This window comes from Lissotriton helveticus (genome assembly GCF_964261635.1).
Source record: "Lissotriton helveticus chromosome 1_1 unlocalized genomic scaffold, aLisHel1.1 SUPER_1_unloc_21, whole genome shotgun sequence".
Lineage (NCBI taxonomy): Eukaryota > Metazoa > Chordata > Amphibia > Caudata > Salamandridae > Lissotriton > Lissotriton helveticus.
In genome coordinates this window covers 2,372,878-2,399,387 of record NW_027611661.1, presented here as the reverse complement: position 1 = coordinate 2,399,387, position 26,510 = coordinate 2,372,878, and the positions used below count along the sequence as shown (strand labels likewise).

Sequence of the window (26,510 nt, the reverse complement as noted above, 5' to 3'; positions counted from 1 at the left end):
ATGTCTGTGCTTTCTGCTGCTAGCATGTGTTCCTGGTGAAGAAAGTGTGTTTAAATGCAAAGTGTGTTTAAGCCTGCAGTACCTTCTCCTTTCTACAGGGGCAGAGCGAGCAAAAAAATAAACACACTTCATGAAACACAGGTCCCCACAAGGCAATTGCTTTTAAAGTTGTAAAAATTGACACAAATGTTCCTGAAGTCATTTTTTGTTATTTAAAGGGCATTGCCTTGTGGGGACCTGCGTTCAGGTCCCCACAGTGCAATCAAGTCCCCACAGCATGAGTGTGTTATCACACCCAAGTCCCCACAAGTATAGTAACACAAACCCACGCAGACACGCACACACAGATAGACACACACACACACGCACACAGACAGACACACACACACAGACAGACACACACACACACACGCACACAGACAGACAGACACACACATACACAGACAGATACACACACAAAGACACCCACGCACACACAGACACACACACAGACACACACAGACACACACACAGACAACCAGACACACACACAAACAGACACGCACACACACAGACACACACACAGACACGCACAAAGACACGCACACACACATACACACACACGCACACACAGACACACACACAGACACGCACACTCAGACACACACAGACACACACACACACAGAGACATGCACACACAGACACACACAGACAGACAGACACACACACACACACGCACACACAGACACACACACACAGATACACGCACACACACACACAGGTGTGCAGCTCTGGTCCCTGCTCTGGCTCAGAGAAGCCAGTCTCATGCACAGACCTCAATGCACAAGAAACAAAACAGAAACAAAAACTAAAATTTTAAAGAGCTAAGGATGCGTGAGATTACACTGAATTAAATCCCCTCGAGTGACATTTCTCAAAAGTAGTCGAAGATGGACCCTGCTTGGTGTTTGCTTAAGAAACCAGGAAGTAGAAGTGTCCCGACTGTGAGTGTCTTAGCACCCACGTCTGTGTCTTTGCCAGCGCCAATGCTTGTTTCTCATACGAGACCCTGTCATGGACTCAAACACCCATGTCTGTGTCTTTGCAGGCGCCAATGCTTGTTTCCTATAGTACCCATGTCTGTGTGGTTATAGGAGCCAATGCTTGTTTCCCATAACACCCATGTTTGTGTGTTTGCAGGCGGCAATGCTTGTTTCCCATAACACCCATGTCTGTGTATTTACAGGTGCCAATGCTTGCTTCCCATAACACCCATGTTTGTGTGTTTACAGGCGGCAATGCTTGTTTCCCATAACATCCATGTCTGTGTGTTTACAGGAGCCAATGCTTGTTTCCCATAACACCCATGTCTGTGTCTTTACAGGAGCCAATGCTTCTTTCCCATAACACCCATGTCTGTGTGTTTACAGGCGCCAATGCTTGTTTCCCTGCTGGAGGCGGCGGTTCCGTCAGCGGCCACCAGAGGGCCTGCTGATGAATCCGCTGAGCTGCACATTGGATGAAAGGAGAAGGGTTTCCTCTTCCGGGTCAGCGGCGGCAGAGACAGCACCAGCAGCAAATGCTCACATCACTTCTTACCTCTCTCTCAGGAGGAAGGAGCCCTGTCTGGTGAGCAGCTACCTTCATCTGCAGATCCCCCCTCAGACCCCTGATCTGCCCTCCTCAGACCCCAGATCTGCCCCTCCCCCCGGCCCCCAGGAGGAGGAGAGAGCCTGGACACGTCTGCACAGGTCTCTGCTCAGGTAGGAGATTGTCAGCACCTTCTGCTGTGTTTGTAGAAATAGACTGAATAATCCTGGAGGGAATCTCTGCAGGAGCCGGGCTGAGTTGGACTCTTCTATCCGGGGGTCCTGGGCTGAGCTGGGCTCTTCTATCCGGGGCCCCTGGGGCTGAGCTGGGCTCTTCTATCTGGGGCCCCAGGGGCTGAGCTGGGCTCTTCTATCCGGAGGGCCCTGGGGCTGAGCTGGGCTCTTCTATCCGGGGGCCCCTGGAGCTGAGCTAGGCTCTTATATCTGGGGACCCCGGGGCTGAGGTGGGCTCTTCTATCCAGGGGCCCCTGGGGCTGACCTGGGCTCTTCTATCCGGGGGCCTGGGGCTGAGCTGGGCTCTTCTATCCGGGGGGCCCCTGGGGCTGAGCTAGGCTCTTTTATCCGGGGGCCCCTGGGGCTGAGCTGGGCTCTTCTATCCGGGGGCCCCTGGGGCTGAGCTGGGCTCTTCTATCTGGGGGCCCTGGGGCTGAGCTCGGCTCTTATATCTGGGGACCCCGGGGCTGAGGTGGGCTCTTCTATCCGGGGCCCCTGGGGTTGAGCTGGGCTTATCTATCTGGGGGCCTCTGGGGCTGTGCTAGGCTCCTCTATCCAGGGGCCCTGGTGGGCTGAGCTGGGCTCTTCTATCCGGGGGCCCTGGGGCTGAGCTGGGCTCTTCTATTCGGGGGTCCTGGGGCTGAGCTGGGCTCTTCTATCCGGGGGCCCCTGGGGCTGAGATGGGCTCGTCTATCCGGACGCCTCCGGGGCTGAGCTAGGCTCTTCTATCCGGGGCCCTGGGGATGAGATGGGCTCTTCTATCCGGAGCCCCTGGGGCTGAGCTGGGCTCTTCTATCCAGGTCCCTGAGGTGGAGCTGGGCTCTTCTATCCGGGGCCCCTGGGGTTGAGCTGGGCTCTTGTATCCAGGGGCCCCTGGGGCTGAGCTTGGCTCTTCTATCCCGAGGCCCCTGGGGCTGAGCTGGGCTCTTCTATCTGGGGGCCCCTGGGGCTGAGCTGGGTTCTTCTATCCGGGGGCCTTGGGGCTGAGCTGCGCTCTTTTATCCGGGGCCCCTGGGGCGGAGGTGAGCTCTTCTATCTCGGGCCCCTGGGGCTGAGTTGGACTCTTCTATCCGGGGGCCCCTGGGGCTGAGCTCGGTTCTTCTATCTGGGGGCCCTGGGGCTGAGCTGGGCTCTTCTATCTGGGGGGCCCCTGGGGATGAGCTGGGCTCTTCTATCCGGGGCCCCTGGGGCTGAGCAGGGCCCTTCTATCCGGGGGCCCCTGGGGCTGAGCTGGGCTCTTTTATCTGGGGGCTGAGCTGGGCACTTCTATCAGGGGGGGGCCCTGGGGCTGAGCTGAGCTGGGCTCTTCTATCCGGGGGCCCCTCGGGCTGATCTGGGCCCTTCTATCCGGAGGCCCCTGGGGCTGAGCTGGACTCTTCTATCTGGGGGCCCTGGGGCTGAGCTGAGCTGGGCTTTTCTATCCGGGGGCCACTGGGGCTGATCTGGGCCCTTCTATTCAGAGGCCCCTGGGGCTGAGCTGGACTCTTCTATCTGGGGGCCCTGGGGCTGAGCTGGGCTCTTCTATCCGGGGGGCCCCTGGGGCTGAGCTAGGCTTTTCTATCCCGGGGCCCCTGGGGCTGAGCTGGGCTCTTCTATCCGAGGGTCCTGGGGCTGAGCTGGGCTCTTCTATCCGGGGGGCAACTGGGGCTGAGCTGGGCTCTTCTATCCGGGGGGGCCCTGGGGCTGAGCTAGGCTTTTCTATCCCGGGGCCCCTGGGGCTGAGCTGGGCTCTTCTATCCGGGGCCCCTGGGGCTGAGCTCGGCTCTTATATCTGGGGGCCCTGGGGCTGAGCTTGGCTCTTCTATCCGGGGACCTCGGGTCTGAGATGTGGTCTTTTTTTCCGGGCTGTTCTTGCCTTAGTACAGAGGTCTTCAAACTTTGCTGCGCTGAGCCCCCTAAGCAAACTATTTTGAACTTGGGCCCCCCCTTTCAAAAATGTATGAAAAGAACTGCAGGAGCTGGAACCACAGGGAGAAGCACAGAGGTTTGAGACAGTTTATGGGGTACTTTTTCTGTAGCTCCTAATGTACAGTAATATGAGACTTATAAGAGAGTAAATGCTTGAACCAAAAACAGAATATGATCAACAAACACTGCTCCCCAAAATTGGGAGAGTTGTGAGCTTCACACACTCATCAGCCCCAATGCAACACCACTTGCTTCACTAATGATAGCTTCTTTCCTGTAGTAGTAGTCTGTCTTGTGTGCCTCTTTCACCCCTTCCCCACCATGCCTGGCCATCACTCCAATCTTAACATAGGCCCTCTATCCCTTTCACACAAAAAATTGTTCCCTCACATTGTCCCCTCTGCAGCAATGGTTCCATTTGCTATCAAGGAATATGAGCCCAAGTGTCTTTTTTGTAAAGACACCCATGCGCTAACAATGGAACACCCCTTTGATGCAAACTATCCAATGTCATTCCTGACTTGCTTTGGATAGTAAATCCCAGTGTAACACTCTGCATCAGGTTTACATTACAAAAGTAAAGCAAACCTGTTGCAAAGCATGAGTAAATCTGGGTCCAAGAGCGTTGCTGCACAGACCTGCATAATGTTTAGGTACAATCCAAGCCAAATCGGGATTAACGCTGGATTGTAAATACCAACACACTTTGCGTCAAGTTTCTGTTAAAAAAAGTAACACAAACCTGATACAAAGTCTTTGTAAATCTGGGCCTAAATCTTTTGCTGCAGCCTGTCTCATGCTGTGTGTAATTAAATTATACAACATTGACACATTCACAGTACTTTCTGGCAAAGACAGGTAGCTTGTAGCACTATAAAAACAAAAGTCACTATTCCCCACTGCACCAAGCTGAAGTGATTGCACTAACCAGCTTAGATTTCATCCTTTCCCACAGAATAATTAGCATTTGTTTTTCATCCAAAGTGTGTGCATTATTTTATACGCAGTTAACATGGTTACACCACATCAAACGAGGTACTGAAAAATGTTGTTCCTGGCATGCTAGTAACGGACCTCTTCGCCATTACACTTGTAATCACAGTCCTCATGCTTTTGAATGGCCTTTGGCTGCATGCAAATGATAGCGTAGAAACAGGACAAATAAACAAGTTCGCGCTTCCAGGCCATCTCTATTTACAAGATTTACAAGTCTTTACGGAGACATTGGCGCCCCCCTGGGAATGCATCCACGGACCCCCAGGGGGGCGAGCCCCCCAGTTTGAAGACCTCTGCCTTAGTACATCAGGTAGAACCGCCCATGACGGTGTGCCATGGGTAGTACGATTGATACTTCATCTCATTCATAGATCTAGGGCCGGTGCAACCTTGTACTCATTTGTTCTTGCCTTAGTACATCGGGTAGAACCGCCCATGACGGCGTGCCATGGGTAGTACGGTTGATACTTCATCTCATTCCTAGATCTCGGGAGGGTGCAGCCTTGTACTCATTTGTTCTTGCCTTAGTACATCAGGTTCTAACGCCCATGACGGCGTGCCATGGGTAGTACGATTGATACTTCATTTCATTCCTAGTTCTAGGGCTGGTGCAGCCTTGTACTCATTTGTTCTTGCCTTAGTACATCGGGTAGTACCGTCCATGACGGCGTGCCATGGGTAGTACAATTGATACTTCATCTCATTCCTAGATCTAGGGGGGGTGCAGCCTTGTACTCATTTGTTCTTGCCTTAGTACATCGGGTGTACCACCAATGACGGCGTGCCATGGGTAGTACGGTTGATACCTCATCTCATTCCTAGATCTACGGAGGGTGCAGCCTTGTGCTCATTTATACTTTCCTTAGTACATCAGATAGTACCACCAATGACGGCGTGCCATGGGTAGTACGGTTGATACTTCATCTCATTCCTAGATCTAGGGAGGGTGCAGCCTTGTGCTCATTTATACTTTCCTTAGTACATCAGATAGTACCACCAATGACGGCGTGCCATGGGTAGTACGGTTGATACTTCATCTCATTCCTAGATCTAGGGCCGGTGCAACCTTGTACTCATTTGTTCTTGCCTTAGTACATCGGGTAGAACCGCCCATGACGGCGTGCCATGGGTAGTACGGTTGATACTTCATCTCATTCCTAGATCTAGGGAGGGTGCAGCCTTGTACTCATTTGTTCTTGCCTTAGTACATCAGATAGTACCACCAATGACGGCGTGCCATGGGTAGTACGATTGATACTTCATCTCATTCCTAGTTCTAGGGCTGGTGCAGCCTTGTACTCATTTGTTCTTGCCTTAGTACATCAGGTGTACCACCAATGACGGCGTGCCATGGGTAGTACGGTTGATACCTCATCTCATTCCTAGATCTACGGAGGGTGCAGCCTTGTGCTCATTTATACTTTCCTTAGTACATCAGATAGTACCACCAATGACGGCGTGCCATGGGTAGTACGGTTGATACTTCATCTCATTCCTAGATCTAGGGAGGGTGCAGCCTTGTACTCAATTGTTCTTGCCTTAGTACATCGGGTGTACCACCAATGACGGCGTGCCATGGGTAGTACGGTTGATACCTCATCTCATTCCTAGATCTAGGGAGGGTGCAGCCTTGTGCTCATTTATACTTTCCTTAGTACATCAGGTAGTACCACCAATGACGTCGTGCCATGGGTAGTACGGTTGATACTTCATCTCATTCCTAGATCTAGGGAGGGTGCAGCCTTGTACTCATTTGTACTTTCCTTAGTACATCAGGTAGTATCACCAATGAGGGTGTGCCTTGCATAGCAGTGTAGATACTTTCCCAGGTGTTGTACGCCTCTGAAGATGGCACCATTCCAAGGGGACGTCTCATCGCCACAATGCTGCTCCTCTGGTTGGTGTTGCAAGCGATCCAGAAGGCAGTTTTGTTGCTTTTTACGGGCACTTTGCCCGTAGTGGCGCTTATAGTCCGTGGACAGATTGCTTGTATGGAACCCTGTGTCTGTGGTACAGGTCCCACTCGACCCGCTCTGCATGCTTTATTCTGCAATACATACTGTCTGAGCCACCTATACAGGATACTGTGTGTACAGAGCCAGTACGGTATCAGGTGACCCCACTTTAGGGAACCCTGTCTGACATTCTGAGGTATGTGGGGGCTAAGTGACCAACAAACCAATCTTTTGAACTGGAAGGGTGAAAGGGTCCTCCGGGCCATCATATCCTTGGGGCTGAGTAGGAACGGCTGCATCTCTGTAGGAGTGGAAAGCGTAGTACCGGCATCTATAGGACCAAAGTTCACCCATGAATAAAACATTTCAAAGGCATACACTGCATGTGCATGTACAACACATGTTACTGCCCCCCTGTGCTCAGGGTTGCCTCTGTCTTCACAATGTTGTGTAACTTCTGCCCTGTAATTGACTCCGATCAAACCAGGAGCTTCATGTTTAAAGAACCATTTCAACTAACGAAAGATCCAATGTGCAAATACCAAAGATTTGTTTGGATTAGTAGTTTTGTGCTGAAAAATTCCCCTAATTGTTCGCTCTGGAAAAAAAATCTACCTGAAATGTTTGTTAACTGCTCACATTGACCCCTTAAATGCTGGCCCTTCTCTCTCCCCTCCCCCACGTGCTGAGCACTTTCTTTTAACGTATTTTGGGTAGTTTGTGCTTAGGGTACATAACTTTTTTTCACAAAAGGTACCCATGGCAAATTTGGCACCCTCTTATGTCTAACATCCAGGGGATTGTAAAGGTACCCAGGGTTTTTGGATTCCCCTGGAGGGGACCCAGAAAATAGGCAAAATAGGGAAAAAGTGCTCCAGAGAAAGTTTTTTTCCTATAAATGTCATCATCGAACATTTTCTGTGCTAAGGTCACCATCTTCCCAGCTTGTAGGGACAAAAACAATTTTTTTTACAACAGTTGTAGCCCATTTTGCCTATTTTTTGTGCTCTCAACTTTCTTCCAGTTTTTGGTGGAATCCACTATGAAACCCAGGGGGGATCCAGGAAAGCTGCAGATTTATGAAAGTAGACAAAATCCAGAATTCAGAAAGGGGTTATATGTGTACATCCCTCAAGATTTTCCCAAAGATGTTGAGTGTTGAAATAACAAAATATTGAAAATGAGTAGGACAAAAATGCTGTTTGTTACAACATTTTCATCTGTGAATTTCTGTCACACTGGCCAATTTACAAAACTGTTATTTGTACATCTCTAAATTTGAGGGTGCCCATACTAGAATATGATTCAGAGGACGAGTCTGGCTGAGGTGTTCTGGTTGGTCTGGAGTTTGTGTAGCAGGGTTTTGTTGATTCCGGCATCGAGGGCGTTGCCGTATGCCGGTCTGCGCGTTATGAGTGCATGGGTGACGGTCTTTTTGCATTCTGTGAGGATCCACGTTAAGGTCTTGCAGAGGATGTGGAGGGAGTTGAAGCATGTTGAGGTGATTGCGTTGATCTGGCGGGTCAAGGTTTGCTGTCTAATACGATCCTGACATTCTTGGCATGGGTGGTGAGGGTAGATGTTCGTCCTATCTTTAGTAGCCACCAGGTGGAGTCCCACGCTGATGTGCTTTTCCCGAAGATCACGGTTTAAGTCTGTCAGTGTTTTAGACAGTTGATCTTCATCCAGTGGGCAATTCCAGTCACACAGGAATAAAACTTCATCCGGGTACTGGGCGTATTGGCCATGAGAGACAGTTGTGTGTCAGGATAGGAGAGGGCGTTGATGTTATGAGAGTGGATGATTCTAGCTAAAGGGATCATGAATGCATTGAAGAGGGTCGGGCTCCAGGAAGATCTGCGTGGAACTCAGCAGACAAGGCCACCGGCATGCAACGTGTACGGTGACAAGATGACTGACTTGGTTCTTCCAGTCAGGAAGAAGCAGATCCATTGGAGTGCGTCTCGTTGGATTCTGATCTGGAGGCGTTGGATAAGGATGCTCGACAAGGGGGAAACAGTGGCCCTCATCCTCCTGGACCTCTCCGCTGCGTTCGACACGGTCTGCCACCGCACCCTAGTCCAGCGCCTCAGCAACATCGGTATCCAAGAGAAGGCACTGGAGTGGATCATCTCGTTCCTCGCCGAAAGAACACAAAGAGTCCGCCTCCCCCCGTTTCGCTCCGAGGCCACCAAATTCATCTGCGGCGTCCCGCAAGGATCTTCACTCAGCCCCACCCTCTTCAACATCTACATGAAACCTCTCGCAGCCATCGACCGCCAGCACAACCTCAACATCATCTCTTACGCCGACGACACCCAGCTGATCCTCTCCCTCACCAGAGACCCCGACACCGCCAGAACCTGCCTACACGAAGGGATGAAAGACGTCGCCGAGTGGATGAAGGACAGCCGCCTGAAACTGAACTCGGACAAGACGGAAGTCCTCATCCTGGGATCTTCGCCCTCCGCCTGGGACGACTCCTGGTGGCCCCCAGCCCTGGGCACCGCACCCAAGCCAACCGACCACGCACGCAACCTGGGCTTCATCCTGGACTCCTCCCTCTCGATGACCAGACAAGTCAACGCCGTCTCCTCATCGTGCTTCAACACCCTGCGTATGCTTCGCAAGATCTTCCGCTGGATCCCGACCGAGACCAGGAAGACTGTCACCCAGGCACTCGTCACCAGCCGACTGGACTACGGAAACGCCCTCTACGCCGGAACCACAGCCAAGCTACAGAAAAGACTCCAGCGCATCCAGAGCGCCTCCGCCCGACTCATCCTGGATGTCCCCCGACGCAGCCACATCTCCAGCCACCTGAGGAACCTGCACTGGCTCCCCGTCGACAAGAGGATCACGTTCCGGCTCCTCACCCACGCACACAAGTCTCTCCACGACCTGGGCCCCAAGTACCTCAACGACCGCCTGACCTTCTACACGCCCACCCGCCAGCTACGGTCCACCAGCCTCGCCCTCGCAGCCGTACCACGCATCCGAAGAGCCACCGCCGGAGGAAGATCCTTCTCTTACCTGGCTGCCAAGACTTGGAACTCCCTCCCCATCCACCTTCGGCTGACCCAGGACCATCTCGCCTTCAGGAAACAACTCAAGACCTGGCTGTTCGAGCAGTAGCATACCCCTCGCCCAAGCGCCTTGAGACCCTCCCGGGTGAGTAGTGCGCTATACAAATGGCATGATTGATTGATTGATTGATTGATGGGGTGGGAGACTGTCTCAAACTCTACAGAGAGGACCAGGAGAATGAGATCACCATGTCTCTTGTGTCCAGAGTCATGCGGATGTCATCCATGGCGGGGATGTGGACAGTTTCCCAGCTGTGGTTGGGGCTCAAACCAGACTGAGTAGTTTTGAGGAGCTCGTGGTCCTTGAGGTATTCTACAAAGTGTCTGTTGACCATTTTCTCCAGGACGTAAACCGAGAATGGTAGCAGGGGGATCGGCCTGTGGTTGGTGAGCGTTTACGGGTTTGAGGGGGTTTCTTCAGCAGTGGGAGGACAGTGGTGTCTTTCTCTCAATCAGTTCTTCCTCGGGGTCTGTAGTAAGATCGAGAGATCCACCCCTAGGCACCACCAACTCTGAATGCTGTATTAGCGCAGAGTATTGGAGTGGCCAGGCAAGGGAAAGGGGTTTAGGAGATAGGAACTGCGAGGAGCGAGATTTCAAAAAGAGAACACACATAATATTCAGATGGAACTTGAGTTTTGAGTTCCCCATAAAACTTCCCCCGCTTTTGAAGGATTAGGTTTTTTACCCTGTTTGGTGAACTTAGAACAACTCTCTCTCTCTCTCTATTCTGCTTTTTCAAGGGTTTCTGCTCTATACTGGCTCTCTTAAACTTAGGCTGTAAGATAAAGGTGATAAGGTGAAGTCACTTGTTCAACGCTAACCTTTTAACACCTTAGCTGCACCCGATTCTAGACACTGCTACAAGGATACATTCCGCAAAGAGTTTCATTAAACATTTCTCTCCCTCTTCTTCAATATTTCAATGCCCCAGGTTAAGTCATCTGGCTGCGAAAGATAGTTATATGAACTGAACAATAATATTCATGAATCATGTTCTTTACTCCTCAGTCAAACGGATTTGTCTCTATGGAGCTGCCTTCCCTGGAATTGTTTCGACTAATAATGATCTTTAGTGGTAGCACAAGAAATTAGGTTACATTTAGTCTCTTACTTCGAGTAAGAACCAAAACTATGATGAGGCTTGAAACGCCAAGGAATCAGCTCTCTCTGACTCTCTCAGCCCTCACTAGGGGGGCATCCTCTCTGTCCCAAGTGAAGGCTGGATCACTCACAGTGTGAGCGTACTCACCACCAAAGAGCTCAGCTGAAGAAACGTTGGCCAACAAACTCCGTCAACAAAACTGAGTAATCCTGTTTATCGCGGGAGCTCAGGAAAGAAGGGGTTACTCCGATCATTTCCTGGAGTAGTAATTGTAAGTGGGAGCACTGTTCCAATCCTTGTCAGTGAGGCTGTTCTTGTTTTTGCGGGCTGGTCCGGTGGGGTTGTGTGTGTTGGACCAGGATGCTGAACTTGATGAGGGCTTGGTCTGTCCGTTATGGAACCAGTGAAGTTTGTGTGCGGTCCTGGTGGTCTGCAGATGAAAATGCCGCTTAGGGTGAAGTTGGCTGTGATGTTGTGTCTGGAATGGAGTTCTTGTGGATGATGGTGATTCCGCCTCTGAGCTTGTGAAGTCTGTCTTGCCTGGTGATCTTACACCTGGGGGGGTGTGGCTGTGGAGATGCCAGGTGCTGATGCAGGGTTAGCCAGGGTTCTGTGAGGAAAAGTAGGTCAGTGTTTTGTTGTGCAGTAGGTCCCAGATCTTTGTGGCTTGGTTGGTGAGTGAGCGGATGTTGATTAACTTGCATTCGAGTGCGGAGTGTTGTGTGACTAGTTGCGAGACTGTGTGTGTGAGAGAGTGGGGTGTTGGTTGCTGCTGGTGCGGAGGCGGTGAATGTTGGGTGTGGGTGAAAACTTGCAGGAAGTGCAAAAGAAGGCTCCCTCGATGTTATGTGGGGAGGTGAGGCACCAGCATGTGGAAGGGTGGCGGAGGGTCGCAGTAGGTAGTAGTGGGAATGGACAAGACCAGGGTTCCTGTCACTGGGCATCGTCCATGCAGACTGACTTGCCTTTGGCATGCCTTCAGGGCATATGGCCATGTCTGAACTGGGGTGGCGGAGTGAGCTAAAGAATGATGTTGGATTAAACCCAGATCAGTTGACTGGGGGTGAGTGCTTGCAATGTTCAACACTCCGTCCATCTTCCCCTTTAGTATCGTTTTGTTGGCCCTAAGTTGGCAGAGTATGTCCAGACGTGGGTCCCGTGCTCACTTTGCCACTGAATTCAAGCTAGCCTGGCTGATGACGGATCATTAACCAGAAACTGGTCCTAGGATGCTTGCTTCCGGTCCAGGGAACACATGGCTTGGCAGTTCGGGCTGGACTGTTCCCATGAGGCACAAGGTCAGACTGATTTGCATATGGCCATGTCTGCACTGGGGTGATGGAGTGAGCTAAAGAATGATGATGGACAATGGGCAGATGGATAAGATCCCCTCCCCCTTTAAACTTATATTAAGGAAAGAAACCAGTGGCTGTCTGTGGCATCAGTTGCATGACAGCTACTGCAAGACAGTCCGGCTCAAAACCATCTTTAGTGTTTTTAAAGCATGGAGTGCTTCACGGAGAGCATGTGGCATTGGTAGATTATCATTCCACACAGCCTTAAATAATAATTTTACACTCCAAGAAGTATTGTATGGGAAAATGGAAGAGAGCAGGAGTAAAAAGAATTGGCTGTTTCTTTTCCCAAACTGGTCTTCGATCCTTCGAAGAACTGAAAGAAGATTTTACTTTGAATTGGTGGGAATTTTAAAAATTTCTTCAAATTAGAGATCTTCTTGAACAGAAAGCAGGGGGACAGGTTACATTTGGGAAAGTTTAAATTATTGAAAGGATAATCCAAAATAAAGTAAGCAGCCCTCCCAGATGATATGGAAAAACCTCCAAAAAATGAAAGGTGAAGGTAGGAGTGTCCGACGAGACATTTTTTATGCTCATGAGTTATTGCATACGGTTTTGATATCAGCTAGGTCACAGGCACAGTTTTATAGAAAGTGTTTCTTTTTGTATGATACACCTGACAAAATCTCGAAATGGGGTTGAGGGAAGGGAACATGTTGTCCTCGCTGTGCAGTCTGTAATGCAGAGAGTGTTCATATTTTTGCATCATGTCAGGTTTTGCAGAAATGTTATAAAGATATCACAAAGTTTTTATCAGAGGTGTTAAAAACTGAAATAACACATAGGGGCTGATTCTGATGCGGGTTGGAAAGCATTCCCACCCAGGGCCTGATTCTGATGCGGTTAGGAAGGCCTCCTAATGACATTTGCTCCTTCCAAAAAGTATCGGGAGTGACCCAGTGCCCAATTATAATGCGGTTAGGAACATGTGCTCCCAGTCCAACCAAATCGTATCTGGAGGCATCCGGATGCATCGTACTTGGTCGGTCGGACTCTCCCGATCCGAGTGGGTCAGAAACCATTTCCAACCCTATTCGGTCGGGAAGCATTTCCAACCCGCATCAGAATCAGACCCTGAGTGTGTAATCCTGCTCGGGACTTTTGAGACTAATCGGCGTAGGGCAAGGCATGAACTGATTTTTATTTCTATGGCGGTTTTACGAATGTGTATTGCGGCTGCCTGGGTGGATGCTAATGCACCGACTTTTCAACAATGACTTGGTAGGTAGTTAGCAATGTCTAGAAACAGCCATATATAGGCGAAAAGGGAGGATTCAGTGTAATAAAGGTATGAAAATCTGGGACCCTCTACGTGTCTGGATTCAAACTCAAAGTGGAGATTGAAGATGAGTAAGAATTTGCACTTTATTGAATCTGCACAAATCACATTAGGATAAATCTTCTTTTCCGGGATTATTTTAGTCTTTTGTAGTAAATTCTATTGTCATTCGAAATTTGAGATGGAAGCAGTTTATTGCCTTACATGAAATAATGTAAAGAACTTTGGGAAGTAGGTGATGTATTAACTCTTACTCCTGTCTGCGTGGGCGAAGGGTGGGGTGAAAAATGCAAAATGATTATAGGTTCACCTTGTCAAGTGACGCTATTCGATACATTAAAGGGGCTGAAAGATGCGAAATGGATCAGGACATTTCCCTCATTTCTCTCATTCTGAGGTCGGAAAAAACACATGCCTCGTGTGTAGCGCCTCGATTCTGGGGAGTGGGATTAAAGCGCCTCGGTCCAAGCCACAGTCCTGCCCCCAGAGGGCGCCTCTGGGCAGGTCCAGGGGAGCAGTGTCTCTCTTCGGGGCCTGTGCATAGTGCCCTGAGGCTCAGGGCTGAGTCAGAGGCTCTGTCCTTAATGAGAATCCTTCACCGAGAGGCCTGTCCAGAGGAGGGGCAGAGGAGGAGAGGCCTGTCCAGGGGAGCAGTGTCTCTCTTCAGGGCCTGTGCATAGCGCACCGAGGCTCAGGGCGGAGTCAGAGGCGCTGGATGGGGTGGAATGAACTCTGGGCTCCTCTGTCCTGAATGAGAATCCTTCACCGAGAGGCCTGTCCAGAGGAGGGGCAGAGGAGGAGAGGCCAGTCCAGAGGAGGGGCAGAGGAGGAGAGGCCTGTCCAGAGGAGGGGCAGAGGAGGAGAGGCCTGTCCAGTGGTACAGAGGAGGTGAGGCCTGTCCAGTGGTGCAGAGGAGGTGAGGCCTGTCCAGGGTGCAGAGGAGGTGAGGCCTGTCCAGGGGTGAAGAGGAGGAGAGGCCTGTCCAGGGGTGCGGAGGAGGAGAGGCCTGTCCAGGGGGTGCAGAGGAGGAGAGGCCGGTCCACAGGGGGCAGAGGGGGTGAGGCCTGTCCAGAGGAGCAGAGGAGGTGAGGCCTGTCCAGAGGAGGGGCAGAGGGGGAGAGGCCTGTCCAGGGGAGCAGTGTCTCTCTTCGGGGCCTGTGCATAGCGCACCAAGGCTCAGGGCGGAGTCAGAGGCGCTGGATGGGGTGGAATGAACTCTGGGCTCCTCTGTCATTACTGAGAATCCTTCACCAAGAGGCCTGTCCAGAGGAGGGGCAGAGGGGGAGATGCCTGTCCAGAGGAGGAGAGGAGGTGAGGCCTGTCCAGAGGAGGAGCAGAGGAATTGAGGCATGTCCAGAGGAGGGGTGCAGAGGAGGAGAGGCCTGTCCAGAGGTACAGAGGAGGTGAGGCCTGTCCAGAGGAGCGGCAGAGGAGGAGAGACCTGTCCAGGGGTGCAGAGGAGGTGAGGCCTGTTCAGGGGTGCAGAGGAGTAGAGGCCTGTCCAGGGGTGCAGAGGAGGTGATGCCTGTCCAGGGGTGCAGAGGAGGAGAGGCCTGTCCAGGAGTGCAGAGGAGGCGAGGCCTATCCAGGGGGTCAGAGGAGGTGAGGCCTGTCCAGGGGAGCAGTGTCTCTCTTCGGGCCATGTGCAGGTGTGCACAGGAGGTGAGGCCTGTCGAGGGGGCAGAGGAGGTGAGGCATGTCCAGGAGTGCAGAGGAGGAGAGGCCTGTCCAGAGGAGGAGAGGAGGAGAGGCCTGTCCAGGGGGCAGAGGAGGAGAGGCCTGTCCAGGGGGCAGAGGAGGAGAGGCCTGTCCAGGGGGGCAGAGGAGGAGAGGCCTGTCCAGGGGGCAGAGAAGGAGAGGCCTGTCCAGGGGTGCAGTGGAGGTGAGGCCTGTCCAGAGGTGCAGAGGAGGAAATGCCTGTCCAGGGATAAGAGGAGGTGAGGACTGTCCAGGGGTCAGAGGAGGCGAGGCCTGTCCAGGGGGGCAGAGGAGGAGAGGCCTGTCCAGGGGGCAGAGGAGGTGAGGCCTGTCCAGGGGTGCAGAGGAGGGGAGGCCTGTCCAGGGGTGCAGAGGAGGAGAGGCCTGTCCAGAGGAGGAGAGGAGTAGAGGCCTGTCCATGGGGCAGAGGATGAATTCCAGTCCAGGAGTGCAGAGGAGGTGAGGCCTGTCCAGGGGGCAGAGGAGGTGAGGCCTGTCCAGGGGTGCAGAGGAGGAGATGCCTGTCCAGAGGGCAGAGGAGGGGATGCCTGTCCAGGGGGGCAGAGGAGGAGAGACCTGTCCAGCGGTGCAGATGAGGTGAGACCTGTCCTTGGGTACAGAGCAGCTGAGGCCTGCCCAGGGTAGCAGAGGAGGAGAGGCCTGTCCAGGGTGCAGAGGAGGAGAGGCCGGTCCAGGGGGTCAGACGAGGAGAGGCCCGTCTAAGGGTGCAGAAGAGGAGAGGCCTGTCCAGTGGGTCAGACGAGGAGAGGTTTGTCCAGAGGAGCAGAGGCCTGTCCAGGGGTGCTGAGGAGGAGGGGCCTGCCCAGGGCTGCATGAGAGGTTAGGCCTGTCCAGGGGTGCAGAGGAGGCGAGATCTGTCTAGGGGGTCAGGCAAGGAAAGACCTGTCTAGCGGAGCTGAGGCCTGTCCAGGGGTGCATAAGAGGTGAGGCCTGTCCAGGGGTGCAGCAGAGGAGGAGAGGCCTGTCCAGGGGAGCAGTGTCTTTCTTCGGGGCCTGTGCATAGCGCGCCGAGACTCAGGGCGGAGTCAGAGGCGCTGGATGGGGTGGATTGAACTCTGGGCTCCTCTGTCCTTAATGGGAATCCTTCACCAAGAAGCCTGTCCAGGGGTGCAGTGGAGGTGAGACCTGTCCATGGGGCAGAGGAGGCGAGGCCTGTCCAAGCATGCAGAAGAGGTGAGGCCTGTCCAGGGGGCATAGGATGCGAGGCCTGTCCATGGGTGCAGAGGAGGAGAGGCCTGTCCAGGGGTGCAGAGGAGATGAGGCCTGTCTAGGGGTGCAGAGGAGGAGAGGCCTGTCCAGGGGTGCAGAGGAGATGAGGCCTGTCCAGGGGTGCAGAGGAGATGAGGCCTCTCTAGGGGTGCAGAGGAGATGAGGCCTGTCAAGGGGTACAGAGGAGGTGAGCCTGTCCAAGGTGTTGCAGAGGAGGTGAGTCCTGTCCAAAGGGGTGCAGAGGAGATGAGGCCTGTCTAGGGGTGCAGAGGAGGAGAGGCCTGTCTAGGGGTGCAGAGGAGGTGAGTCCTGTCCAGGGGTGCAGAGGAGGTGAAGCCAGTCCAGGGGTTGCAAAGGAGGTGAGGCCTGTCCAGGGGGTACAGAGGAGTTGAGGCCTGTTGTCAAGGGTTGTGTTTGCTGACAGTGTAGACACTCCTAGGAGCAGAACGATGAGATTTTTCAAATTCCACCCCTGGTTTTCCCACAGCCACCAACTGAAGAGTTAACTAGTGGCCATGCGAACCCAGCCGGGGGAAAGGGTAATGAGACAGAGAAGAGACTGCCTGACCTTCTATGCTAACGACACGCAGCTGGTGGTCTCACTGGCGCAGGAGGCAAACCGACCTCCGCCAGGAGGGCTTAGAGAATGCCTGGAGGAAGTGAAGACCTGGATGTCTTCATCATCCCTTAAGTTGAATGGGGACAAAACAGAGCTGATGCTCCTTGGCCTTTTTTTGATTGTGGCCTTCCTCCCACCCTGTGCCCCCCCCTGTCTAGGCCCCCCACCACCCCCCAAAAATAACATTAAGAGCCTCGGAGTGTGGCTGGACAGATCTCTGTCCTTCAATGTTCAAGCCACAAAACTTTCAGCTACCTGTTTCGGCATCATGAGGATGCTAAATAAAATATCCCCCCTCCTTCCTATGGAAGCAAAACAGGTGGCTATACAAGGTCTCATACACTCACGCCTTGATTTCAATAATGTACTCTACCTCGGCGCCCCAGAGTACACCCTTCGTAGGCTGCAGATTGTGCAGAATTGCGCAGCGCGCCTACTGCTCAAAATCCCCCGTAGACACTCAGTGAGGGCTGGACTGGCTAGCCTTCATTGGCTACCGGTTCGGCAGAGAGTTCTGTTTAAAGCACTATGCATAGCCCGTCAAGCCTTCTGGGACACAGGCCCCAGCATCACCCGAGATCTGGTCACTCATTACACCCCTAACCGCAGTCTCCGTTCCGGTCAGACCTTCTTGGCAGTGGTACCAAGAATAAAAAGATCCAGATCTGGCGGAAGGACGTTTGCATACAATGCCTCCAAGATCTGGAATACTCTGCCACTCCATCTCAGAGCCAACCCGAACCTCAACGTGTTTCGTAAACAACTAAAGACCTTTTTGTTTACAGCCCCCCACTAACTGCCGCTCTTCCTCCCTCTGCTCAACAGTAGGTCCTGGTTATCGTAGCGCTTGGACGCCTCCGTGCAGCAATTGCGCTATATAAATCTGCAAGTTTACAAGTTTACCTTCTGGCTCTTCCACTCTACTTCTTCTTTTCTGCCTTACTCCGTTTTATTCCTTTCTTACTCCCTCTCCATCTTTAAGCATGAGTGGAAATTGCTGTGAAAGAAAAGCACACCATTACTAATTTCCTTCAATTCCTTCTCCACTGTCTTTCTCTCTCTTTTTATTTCCTTACCCGGAGTGCCTATGGCTTTTGCTCCTCTTCTATTCTACAATATAAGTATTTTATTCTTTGGTAACCTGCATTATAAACAACATTTTAGCATCCTTTCACCCTGTGAGTTAATTTATTGTTTTTCACTCCTTCATTCTTTCCCTCTTTGACTTACTTTCTTATCTTCTGAATTCTTCTTACTTCTCTCTTAGAAACCTTCTGGAGCTTCCGCAGTCAACCAAGCTACGAAGAAATCAGGAACTGAAGTATTCAATGGGTAAGTATTAATTCTTCTCCTTATATATTTTTTTCTATTTACTTTAAATTGGTATTTCTCTCTAGTTCTAAATTACCTAACTAACCGACACACCGAAGCGCTCTAACCTGCACCTAAGCCTGGCACAAAACTGCACTTTTTCTATCTAACTAGGCTACAGAAAATCCGTTGATGAGTGTATGGTTCTAAAATCAACCGGCGCACTTCACAGCTTGTCTAGAACTCGTGCCTGTGTCCAGTACAACAGGACTAAATCGGCAACTTCCACCTCGGTCCTCCCTGTTGGTAGTACAGGGGAGAATGCCCGGTTCCGCAGTATAATCACCCGCGACCTTTTGCGAGCGGGTGATCTTTGCAAAGCCGGTTCAATTGCAGATACTACGGGACAAAGAAGAGCTTTGATTCCTTTTTCCTGAACCCTGACTGTACCCCCTCGCATGGTTAAGCCTCCGGGCTGAGGTTTGTGAGGAGTTTACGAGTGAAAAATCTTAGTTAATCAGGGAGCATGAACATATGATTGTTCCACCCACAACCTATCCTCTGGGCCAAAACCCTTCGAGTCTACAAGATAGAACATTTTCCCTCTAATGGGCTTTGAAACTAGGATTCTTTTAACTTCAAATTCTTCTCGTCTTTCCACTAAAATAGGTTCTCAGTTTCTCAATTCTTTCAGATGAGGTGAAACCTTTTTAAGGTGAGAAACATGAAACACTGGGTGTATTTTTAGATGTGGTGGTAGTTTTAGTCTGAAAGTCATTGGATTCACTACTTGCTCCACAAGAAATGGACCTATAAATCGGGTTTGAAACTTTCTATTTCCTTTAAGCTTTAGGTTCTTGTGCTTAACCAAACCCTGTCCCCTGTACTCAAATCTAGTTCAGGTCTTCTTTTTTTATCTGCACTTTGCTTGTAGCGTTCCTTAGCTTTCATTAAGTTCTTGGTGGCAGACTTGTGTACCTTGATAAGATGTTGTACAAAGTTTTGTGCTGCAGGCACCGACACTTCTTTAGAGGAAACCACAGAATTTGGATGCCTTCCATAATTCAAGTAGAAAGGGGAAAAAACAGTAGAGGCATTCTTAGCATTATTATGTGCAAACTCTGCGGTCCAAAGGAGATCAAGCCACTCTCCCTCTTGATCCAAGAGAAACAGTATGAGATACTTTTCTAACTCTTGATTGGCCCTTTCAGTTTGACCATCTGTTTGTGGATGAAAACTCATTGAATAACGTGTCTCAATTCCCAAACCCCTTGTGTAAGCCTTCCAAAAATAGGATAGAAATTGAGATCCAGATCTGTGATCAATACCTTTGGAATGCCATGTATCTTAATAACACTTTGATTGAATTGTGTGGCTATTTGTTTTGCAGTTGACTTCCCTTTCTGGGCAACACAATGCTCCATTTTTTAGAAGGCTTCTTCTATGACTAATACTGAACTGAATCCCTGACTAGAAGGCAATTCAACAATCAAATCCATAGTCACAGTGTGCCAGGAAAATGGAGGGGTAGGCAAAGGTCTCAATAAACCCCGAGGAGCCAACTTATCTGTCTTCCCCATTGCACAAATCTCACAGACTTCCACATAAACTCAAACATCTTTGGACAACCCTGGCCACCAAAACTGTCTCCTTAACAACTCCTCTGTGTGATGGATTCCAGGGTGACAAGCCAATGGACTGTCATGACAGTCGATCAATGCTTGTTGTTGAAGTTCTTTGATTGGTAAGTACAAGGCCTTGGAATGAAACGGTAATCCATCGACAATTTCTTGAGTTGACTCCTTCTCTGCCCAGGTCCGCATTTCTTCAGAAGTTAAGGCTTCATTGACCCTGTCTACGACAGTTTTCTCACTAGTGGCTCCAACGATCTAAGTTTCAAGAATTATCTTTTGATCTTTGTTAGATCTGGAGGTCTCTGGTTGGCACAGGTAGGTACTTGTGAGGGACCCTCTCCTCTAGTCAGTACAAGGGGATTACACTCCTAAAATAACCCCTGATCACCCTCTAGGTAGCTTGGCACAAGCAGTAAAGGCTTATTTCTGAGGCATTGGAAGTTAAGCAGTTGTGACCACATACAGTAACCCAGTGACAACACTACAAATGGACACCACACATGGTTTATATAAAAAAAGTAGACTTTATATAGTGTTACCACAAGAACATAAACAAAAAAATACACACTATGATTACTTTAAGATGGTAGATTTAAGCTTAGTTCAGTTCAGTTCTTAGATGAGAAACTCTGCGTCAATGTACCTTAGGTTGCGTTGCGCTTCCACGACAAGCAATGTCGCAGCGATGGGAAATGCGGCAAAGTTCAGGTGCAAAGAAATAAAGACATGAAGATCTTCCAGATGCGGCATGCTTCTTGGGGATGCGAGAAGATCTCGGTTCGATGCGTGGACTACAGCGGCAACATCCAAGAAGCGACGGCAGCAGCTCCAGCGGTGACGCTCTTCACCCACGATGCGTGGAGCTTCCAGACGATGCGACAAGTACAGCGGCAACATCCAAGATGCGCAGGCAGCAGCTCCAACCGTGGCACGCTTCTCGGGGGATGCGAGGTGCTCTTGGTCGATGCGGTGCAATATGACAGTTCCAGCGGCGACACCCTCTTTCGGAGTTGCGACGGCAGGCACAGCGACGGCGACATGCTCCGACCTTGTTGCGAGATTCTTCTCCTGATGCGGTTCAAAGCGACATCTACAGTGGTGACACCCTCCTTCGGAGTTGAGACGGTAGCAGCAGCGACGGCGACACGCTTCCTCTTTGTTGCCACACGCTTCTCTCCGATGCGGTGCAGTGCGACAGTTCCAGCGCTGACACCCTCCTTCGGAGTTGCGACGGCAGGCACAGCGACTGCGACACGCCTCTTCTCATTGAGAGTTGCTTCCAGCTCCTTGCGACACGCAGTTCCTCAGAAGGCCCAAAACAGCAGCAGGTACTTCCACAAGAACTCTGGGGAGCTGGGGGTGAAGTCTGTTGTCCCTGAGACTTCAGCAGGAGGCAAGCTCTTTTCCAAGCCCTTGGAGATCCTTCACAAGTTGAAAGCAAAGTACACAGAGTTTATTTCTCCTTCCTCTGGCAGTAAGGCCACCACTGCAGGCCAATCCCCCAAGCAGCACTTCAGCTTGGGAATAGTCTCTTGTCAGTTTCTTCAGGTTCCTCTCCTCAGTAAAAGTTTTTTTTGTAGTCCAAAGTGATCTAATTTCATGGGATCAGGGTCTCAATATTTATACCCCAAAATCCTTTGTTCTCTGAGGGGAGAGAGGTCTCTGCCCAGTCCAAACCAGTTCTGAAGCACTCTGTTTACCAGACTTCTCCTTTCCTTTCACAGTACAGGGCATGCACATCAGACGCCCCACAGGAAGGGGAGCCAGCATTGTGGAAGGCAAGTACAGTCCTGGAGCACTTTGTTTACAGGACTCCTACTCTTCTTTCAGTGTGCAGGGCAGGGACATCAGCCGCTTCCCAGGAGGTGGAGTCAGCATTGTGGAAGGCAGGCACCGCCCTATTCAGAGTTGAGGTGCAATTCCTCCCTCCCATCTAGATGCAGATCTCTCTATTCACCACTCGGTTACTCATCCTGTCTCTCAGAATCCCCCAGCACTGTCACTCACAAAATCAGACAAAGGAATACACAACCTAGGAGAGGCAGGCTTGAAACGTTAGGCAAGCAAATACCTACTTTCTAAAAGTGGTATTTGCAAGCACAGAAGATTAAAACCAACTTCACAAAAGATGTATTTTTATTATTCTGAGTTCAGGCATACTAAACTCGAATTTCTACCATGTTCTCTGAGTCAGTTAGGATTATAAAATGTAACAATTCTAACAGCCCATTCTGGCCTATGGAAAACAGGTAGCCTTGCAATAGTGATAAAACGAAAATGGCTGTAATTCACTATTAGGACATGCCACACACATCAGGGCTTGTCCTACCTTATACTGACAATGCACCCTGCCTACCCTAGGGCTGTCTGATATGAAGAAAGGGGAAGGTTTAGGGACTGGCAAGTGGGTGCACTTTCCCAGTCAACATGAGAGTACCACACTGCACACAGGCTCTGCAATGGCAGACCTTATACACATTTTACAAGGCCGCTTCTGTGGGTGGCACAACCAGTGCTGCAAGCCCAATAGCAGGATTTGGAATTACACGCCCTGGGCACACTTAGTACACTAGACTAGGGTCTGATAAATACACCAAATAGCCAAACATGGAACCACTGATTAATACATTAATTTATAATAGGGAGAGCATATGCACTTTAGCACTAATCAGCAGTGGTAAAGTGCCCAGAGTCATTAAACCAATAAAAACAGGTCAGACAAAATACAGGAGGAAGGCAAAAAGTTCATGGATGACCCTGCATAAAGGGCTAAGTCCAACAATCTCTAATGGGACTCTTTCTTCCATCTGTGTCAATGCGAGACAAGGCATCTACCTTCCCATTATTTCTTCCCAGCCGATAATTATTACAAAGTCATAATTGGCCAAACTCAGGGACCCCCTAAGTTGGCATGGTGTGAGCATTCTGGTACACTTCAGAAACTGAAGATTCCAGTGATTGGTGAATACCGTCACCACGTTTTGCTCTGAGAAGGTAATGTCGCCATTCTTGGAAGGCATCTTTGAAAGTGAGGAGTTCTTTATCCGAAATAGTATCAGTTATTTCCGCTGGTTGCAATTCTCTAGAGTAATATGCCACCGGATGCAACTGTTCGGTCTCATAATGTCTCTGTGAAAGTACCTCTCCGATGGCCTGTTTAGAAGGATCAGTCTCCAGGTAAAACGGTTGCGTAGGATCCGCATGCAGCAGAATTGGCGCAGTGGACAAAACTCTTCTTCAGGAACTGGAAAGCATCTTCTGCCTCGGCAGACCATTAAAAAGGTACTCCTTTCTGTAGCAATTTAGTAATTGGAGGTACCGTCAGGGAAAATTCTTGAATGAATCTGCGATAGAAATTTCCAAACCCGATTAACCTCTGAATTTCATTCACAGAGGTTGGAGGAGGCCGATTTAAGGATGCCTTATTCATTTTAGCATCCATGGTAAGACCTTCTGGAGCAATTACAAATCCCAAGAAATCCACAGGTTTCACTCCAAAAGCGCACTTTTTAAGTTTTACGTAAAGCTCGCTTTCCTTCAGGCAATGCAATACTCTTTTGACCTGTTGCTGATCTTCTTCTGATGAGAAATAAATGAAAATGTTTTCGATGTAAACAATCGTGCATTGATCAATGAACTCCTTCAGGACATAATTAATTAAGTACTGGAACGCTGCAGGAGCGTTGCTCAAACTGTAGGGCATCACTTGGTACTCATATAAACCATACTTTTTTATGAATGCTGTTTTCCATTCGTCTCCACTTCTCATTCAAATTAAATGGCACACCCCCTGTAAATCTAACTTCATGAAGATTTTGGCATCTTTTAGTTGATCTAGAAGGACTGAAATCAGGGGAAGAGCATAACGATTCTTTATTGTAATCTTGTTCAAGGCACAATAATCCATACACGTTTTCAGATCTCCATCACGTTTCGGAACGAAAAATAATAGTGAAGAAACGGGGGACTGTGATTGTCGTATGAACCCGTTTTCTAAGTATTTCTGAATGCAATCTTTAAGATGCTGGTTTTCAGCTTCAGTAAGCGCATACATTTGGCTGCAAGGAAGGTTAGATCAAGGTTCCAAATCGAATTTTGCAGTCATACGACCGATGTGAGGGCAACTTCTTTGATTCCAATTCACTGAAAACTTCAGCAAACTCTTGATATTCTACCGGAAGACTCACAGTTTGCACCTCACACACCATCATCTTTTGCTCGCATAATAAAGCTGCTGGATTTCCATCTTACTCTTTCTGCTTTTCTCCGAAGCAATTCTTCTAACAATAACTTGAGTTAAACTTCACGGTTTGTTCACTCCAGTTAATTGTTGGGTTGTGTTCAGTTAACCAAGGCAAATCCAGGATGATTCCAAACTGCGGAGCATAGATCAAGGTAAATTGAATCTATTCCTTTTTACCTTCGACAGAGACAAGTTCCACAACTTGTGCGTGACTGGTTATTGGGCCAGAAGATGCATTTGTACCCTCATACCCTCAACAGCACTAACTGCCTTACTTCTATTTTTAGGTAATGCCTCAGACCAATTTTCGAGGCATATTTGAGGTGACAAAAGTTCCCTGTAGCACCGGAGTCCAGCATCACGGCCACTCCTGAAAGAACTCTGTCTCAAGATCTTAGGGTCATCGTCAGAATGAGGTGCGGATCGGAAGATTGTAGAGTATTGGCCACTTGATGAGAAATTGGAGTTGTATCCTTGTTAGCAACCACCAGCCCAACTCCTTCTACTGGTGGTGCAGAGAGTTTTCCTTCTTGAAGGTTTTTGGCTTCTTGGGACATTCCTTTTTTACAAAATGTCCACTGATACCACAATAAAGCCATAGATTATTCTGTCAATGCTTTTCTTTCTCTTCTTTGGAAAGGGGGCCTCTAATAGTTCCAATTTGCATAGGTTCGACTCCATGTTAATTATCACCAGATTTTACAACCTCTGCTCTGACCCGGTCTAAGTGTGGTACACTGGGCCAAAATTCACGTAATCTTTCACCCCCTCTTTCCGTTTGTCGATAGTCTATCTCTAAAACGAGATCAATCAAAGCTGAAACTTCTGTAGGGCAATTTGGGATCTGTGACAAAGCATCCTTTAAGTCATCTTTCAAACACCGATAGAACAAGGTTGCCCTTTTGGCCTCCAGCCATTCAGTTTCGACAACAAGTTTGTTAAATTGGGCCAGGTAAGTGACAAGCTCTCGATTCCCTTGCCTCAACTCCAGTAATTCATTATCCGTAGCCTGTGCCTCCTTCCGACGATGAAAAATTGGCAAAAACTCTTTCTTGAATTCCTCAAAGTTATATAAAATTGGTGAGTCTTGGGTGACCAGGGGCATTGACCACGAAGCTGCGTCTCCATTGAGCTACAACAAGATGAAAGCTATACAAGATTGTGCATCTGGGAACACAGTGGGCCGCCACAAGAAGTACAACGAGCACTGAGTTAAGAAAATTTGGGCCTTCATTTCAAATTTGATTACCTAATTTTTCTCCCTGACTCCTATGAACTCTTGTTGAATCTCCTTAAGAATATTTCCTACATTATTTTAATTGAACCCTTTAGCCATTCTGCTCGGGTGAGTATTGACGTGGGCACTTCACTCTGTCAAGGGTCGTGGTTACTCACAGTGCCAACAGTCCCAGGAGCAGAATGATGAGAGTTTCCAAATTCCACCATTGGTTTTCCCACAGCCCAGCCACCAACTGAACAGTTAATTAGTTGTCGTGCGAACCCAGCCGGAGGAAAGGGGAATAGGACAGAGAAGAGACTGCCTGACCTTCTGGCTCTTCCACTCTGTTTCTTCCTTTCTTCCGTACTCCATTTTATGCCTTTCTTATTCCCTCTCTCTCTTCAAACATGAGTGGAAATCGCAGTAACATAAAAGCACACCATTACTAATTTCCTTCAATTCCTTCTCCACTTTCTAACCCTCTCTCTCTCTCTCTCTCTCTCTCTCTCTCTCTCTCTCTTTCCTTACCCAGAGTTCCTATGGGTTTTGCTCCTCATCTATTCTCCGATATAACTATTTTTTTCTTTGGTAACCTGCATTATAAACAACATTTTAGCACTCTTTAACTCTGTGGCTTCATTTATCCTTTTTCACTCATTTGTTCGTTCACTCTCTGCCTTACTTTCTTATCTTCTGAATTCTTCTTACTTCTCCCTTAGAAACTTTCTGGAGCCTCCGCTGTCAACCAAGCAACGAAGAAATCAGGAACTGAAGTATTCAATGGGTAAGTATTAATTCTTCTCTTTATATTTCTTTTTTCCTATTTACTTTAAATTAATTGACGCACCGAAGTGCTCTAACCTGCGCCTAAGCCTGGCAGAAAATTGCACTATTTCTATCTAGCTAGACTACAGAAAGAACGTGACTAATCTCTGAAAATCCGTTGGTGAAGTGCCTCGGTTCTAAAATCAACCGGCGCACTTCACAGCTGGTCTATACCTCACGCCTGTGTCCAGGAGCTCAGGACTAGACCAGCAACTTGCACCACGGCCCTCTGTCACTGCAC

General features: G+C 49.6%; 1 long non-coding RNA gene across 1 annotated transcript; it reads left to right on the top strand.

Annotated features, from left to right (window-relative positions):
* The first annotated feature begins 1,596 nt into the window (after positions 1 to 1,596).
* Positions 1,597 to 26,228, top strand: LOC144805748 (uncharacterized). The gene is made up of 3 exons (XR_013605592.1): positions 1,597 to 1,743; positions 18,305 to 18,369; positions 26,164 to 26,228. It is a non-coding gene; the product is annotated as an uncharacterized LOC144805748 (long non-coding RNA).
* Positions 26,229 to 26,510: the final 282 nt, after the last annotated feature.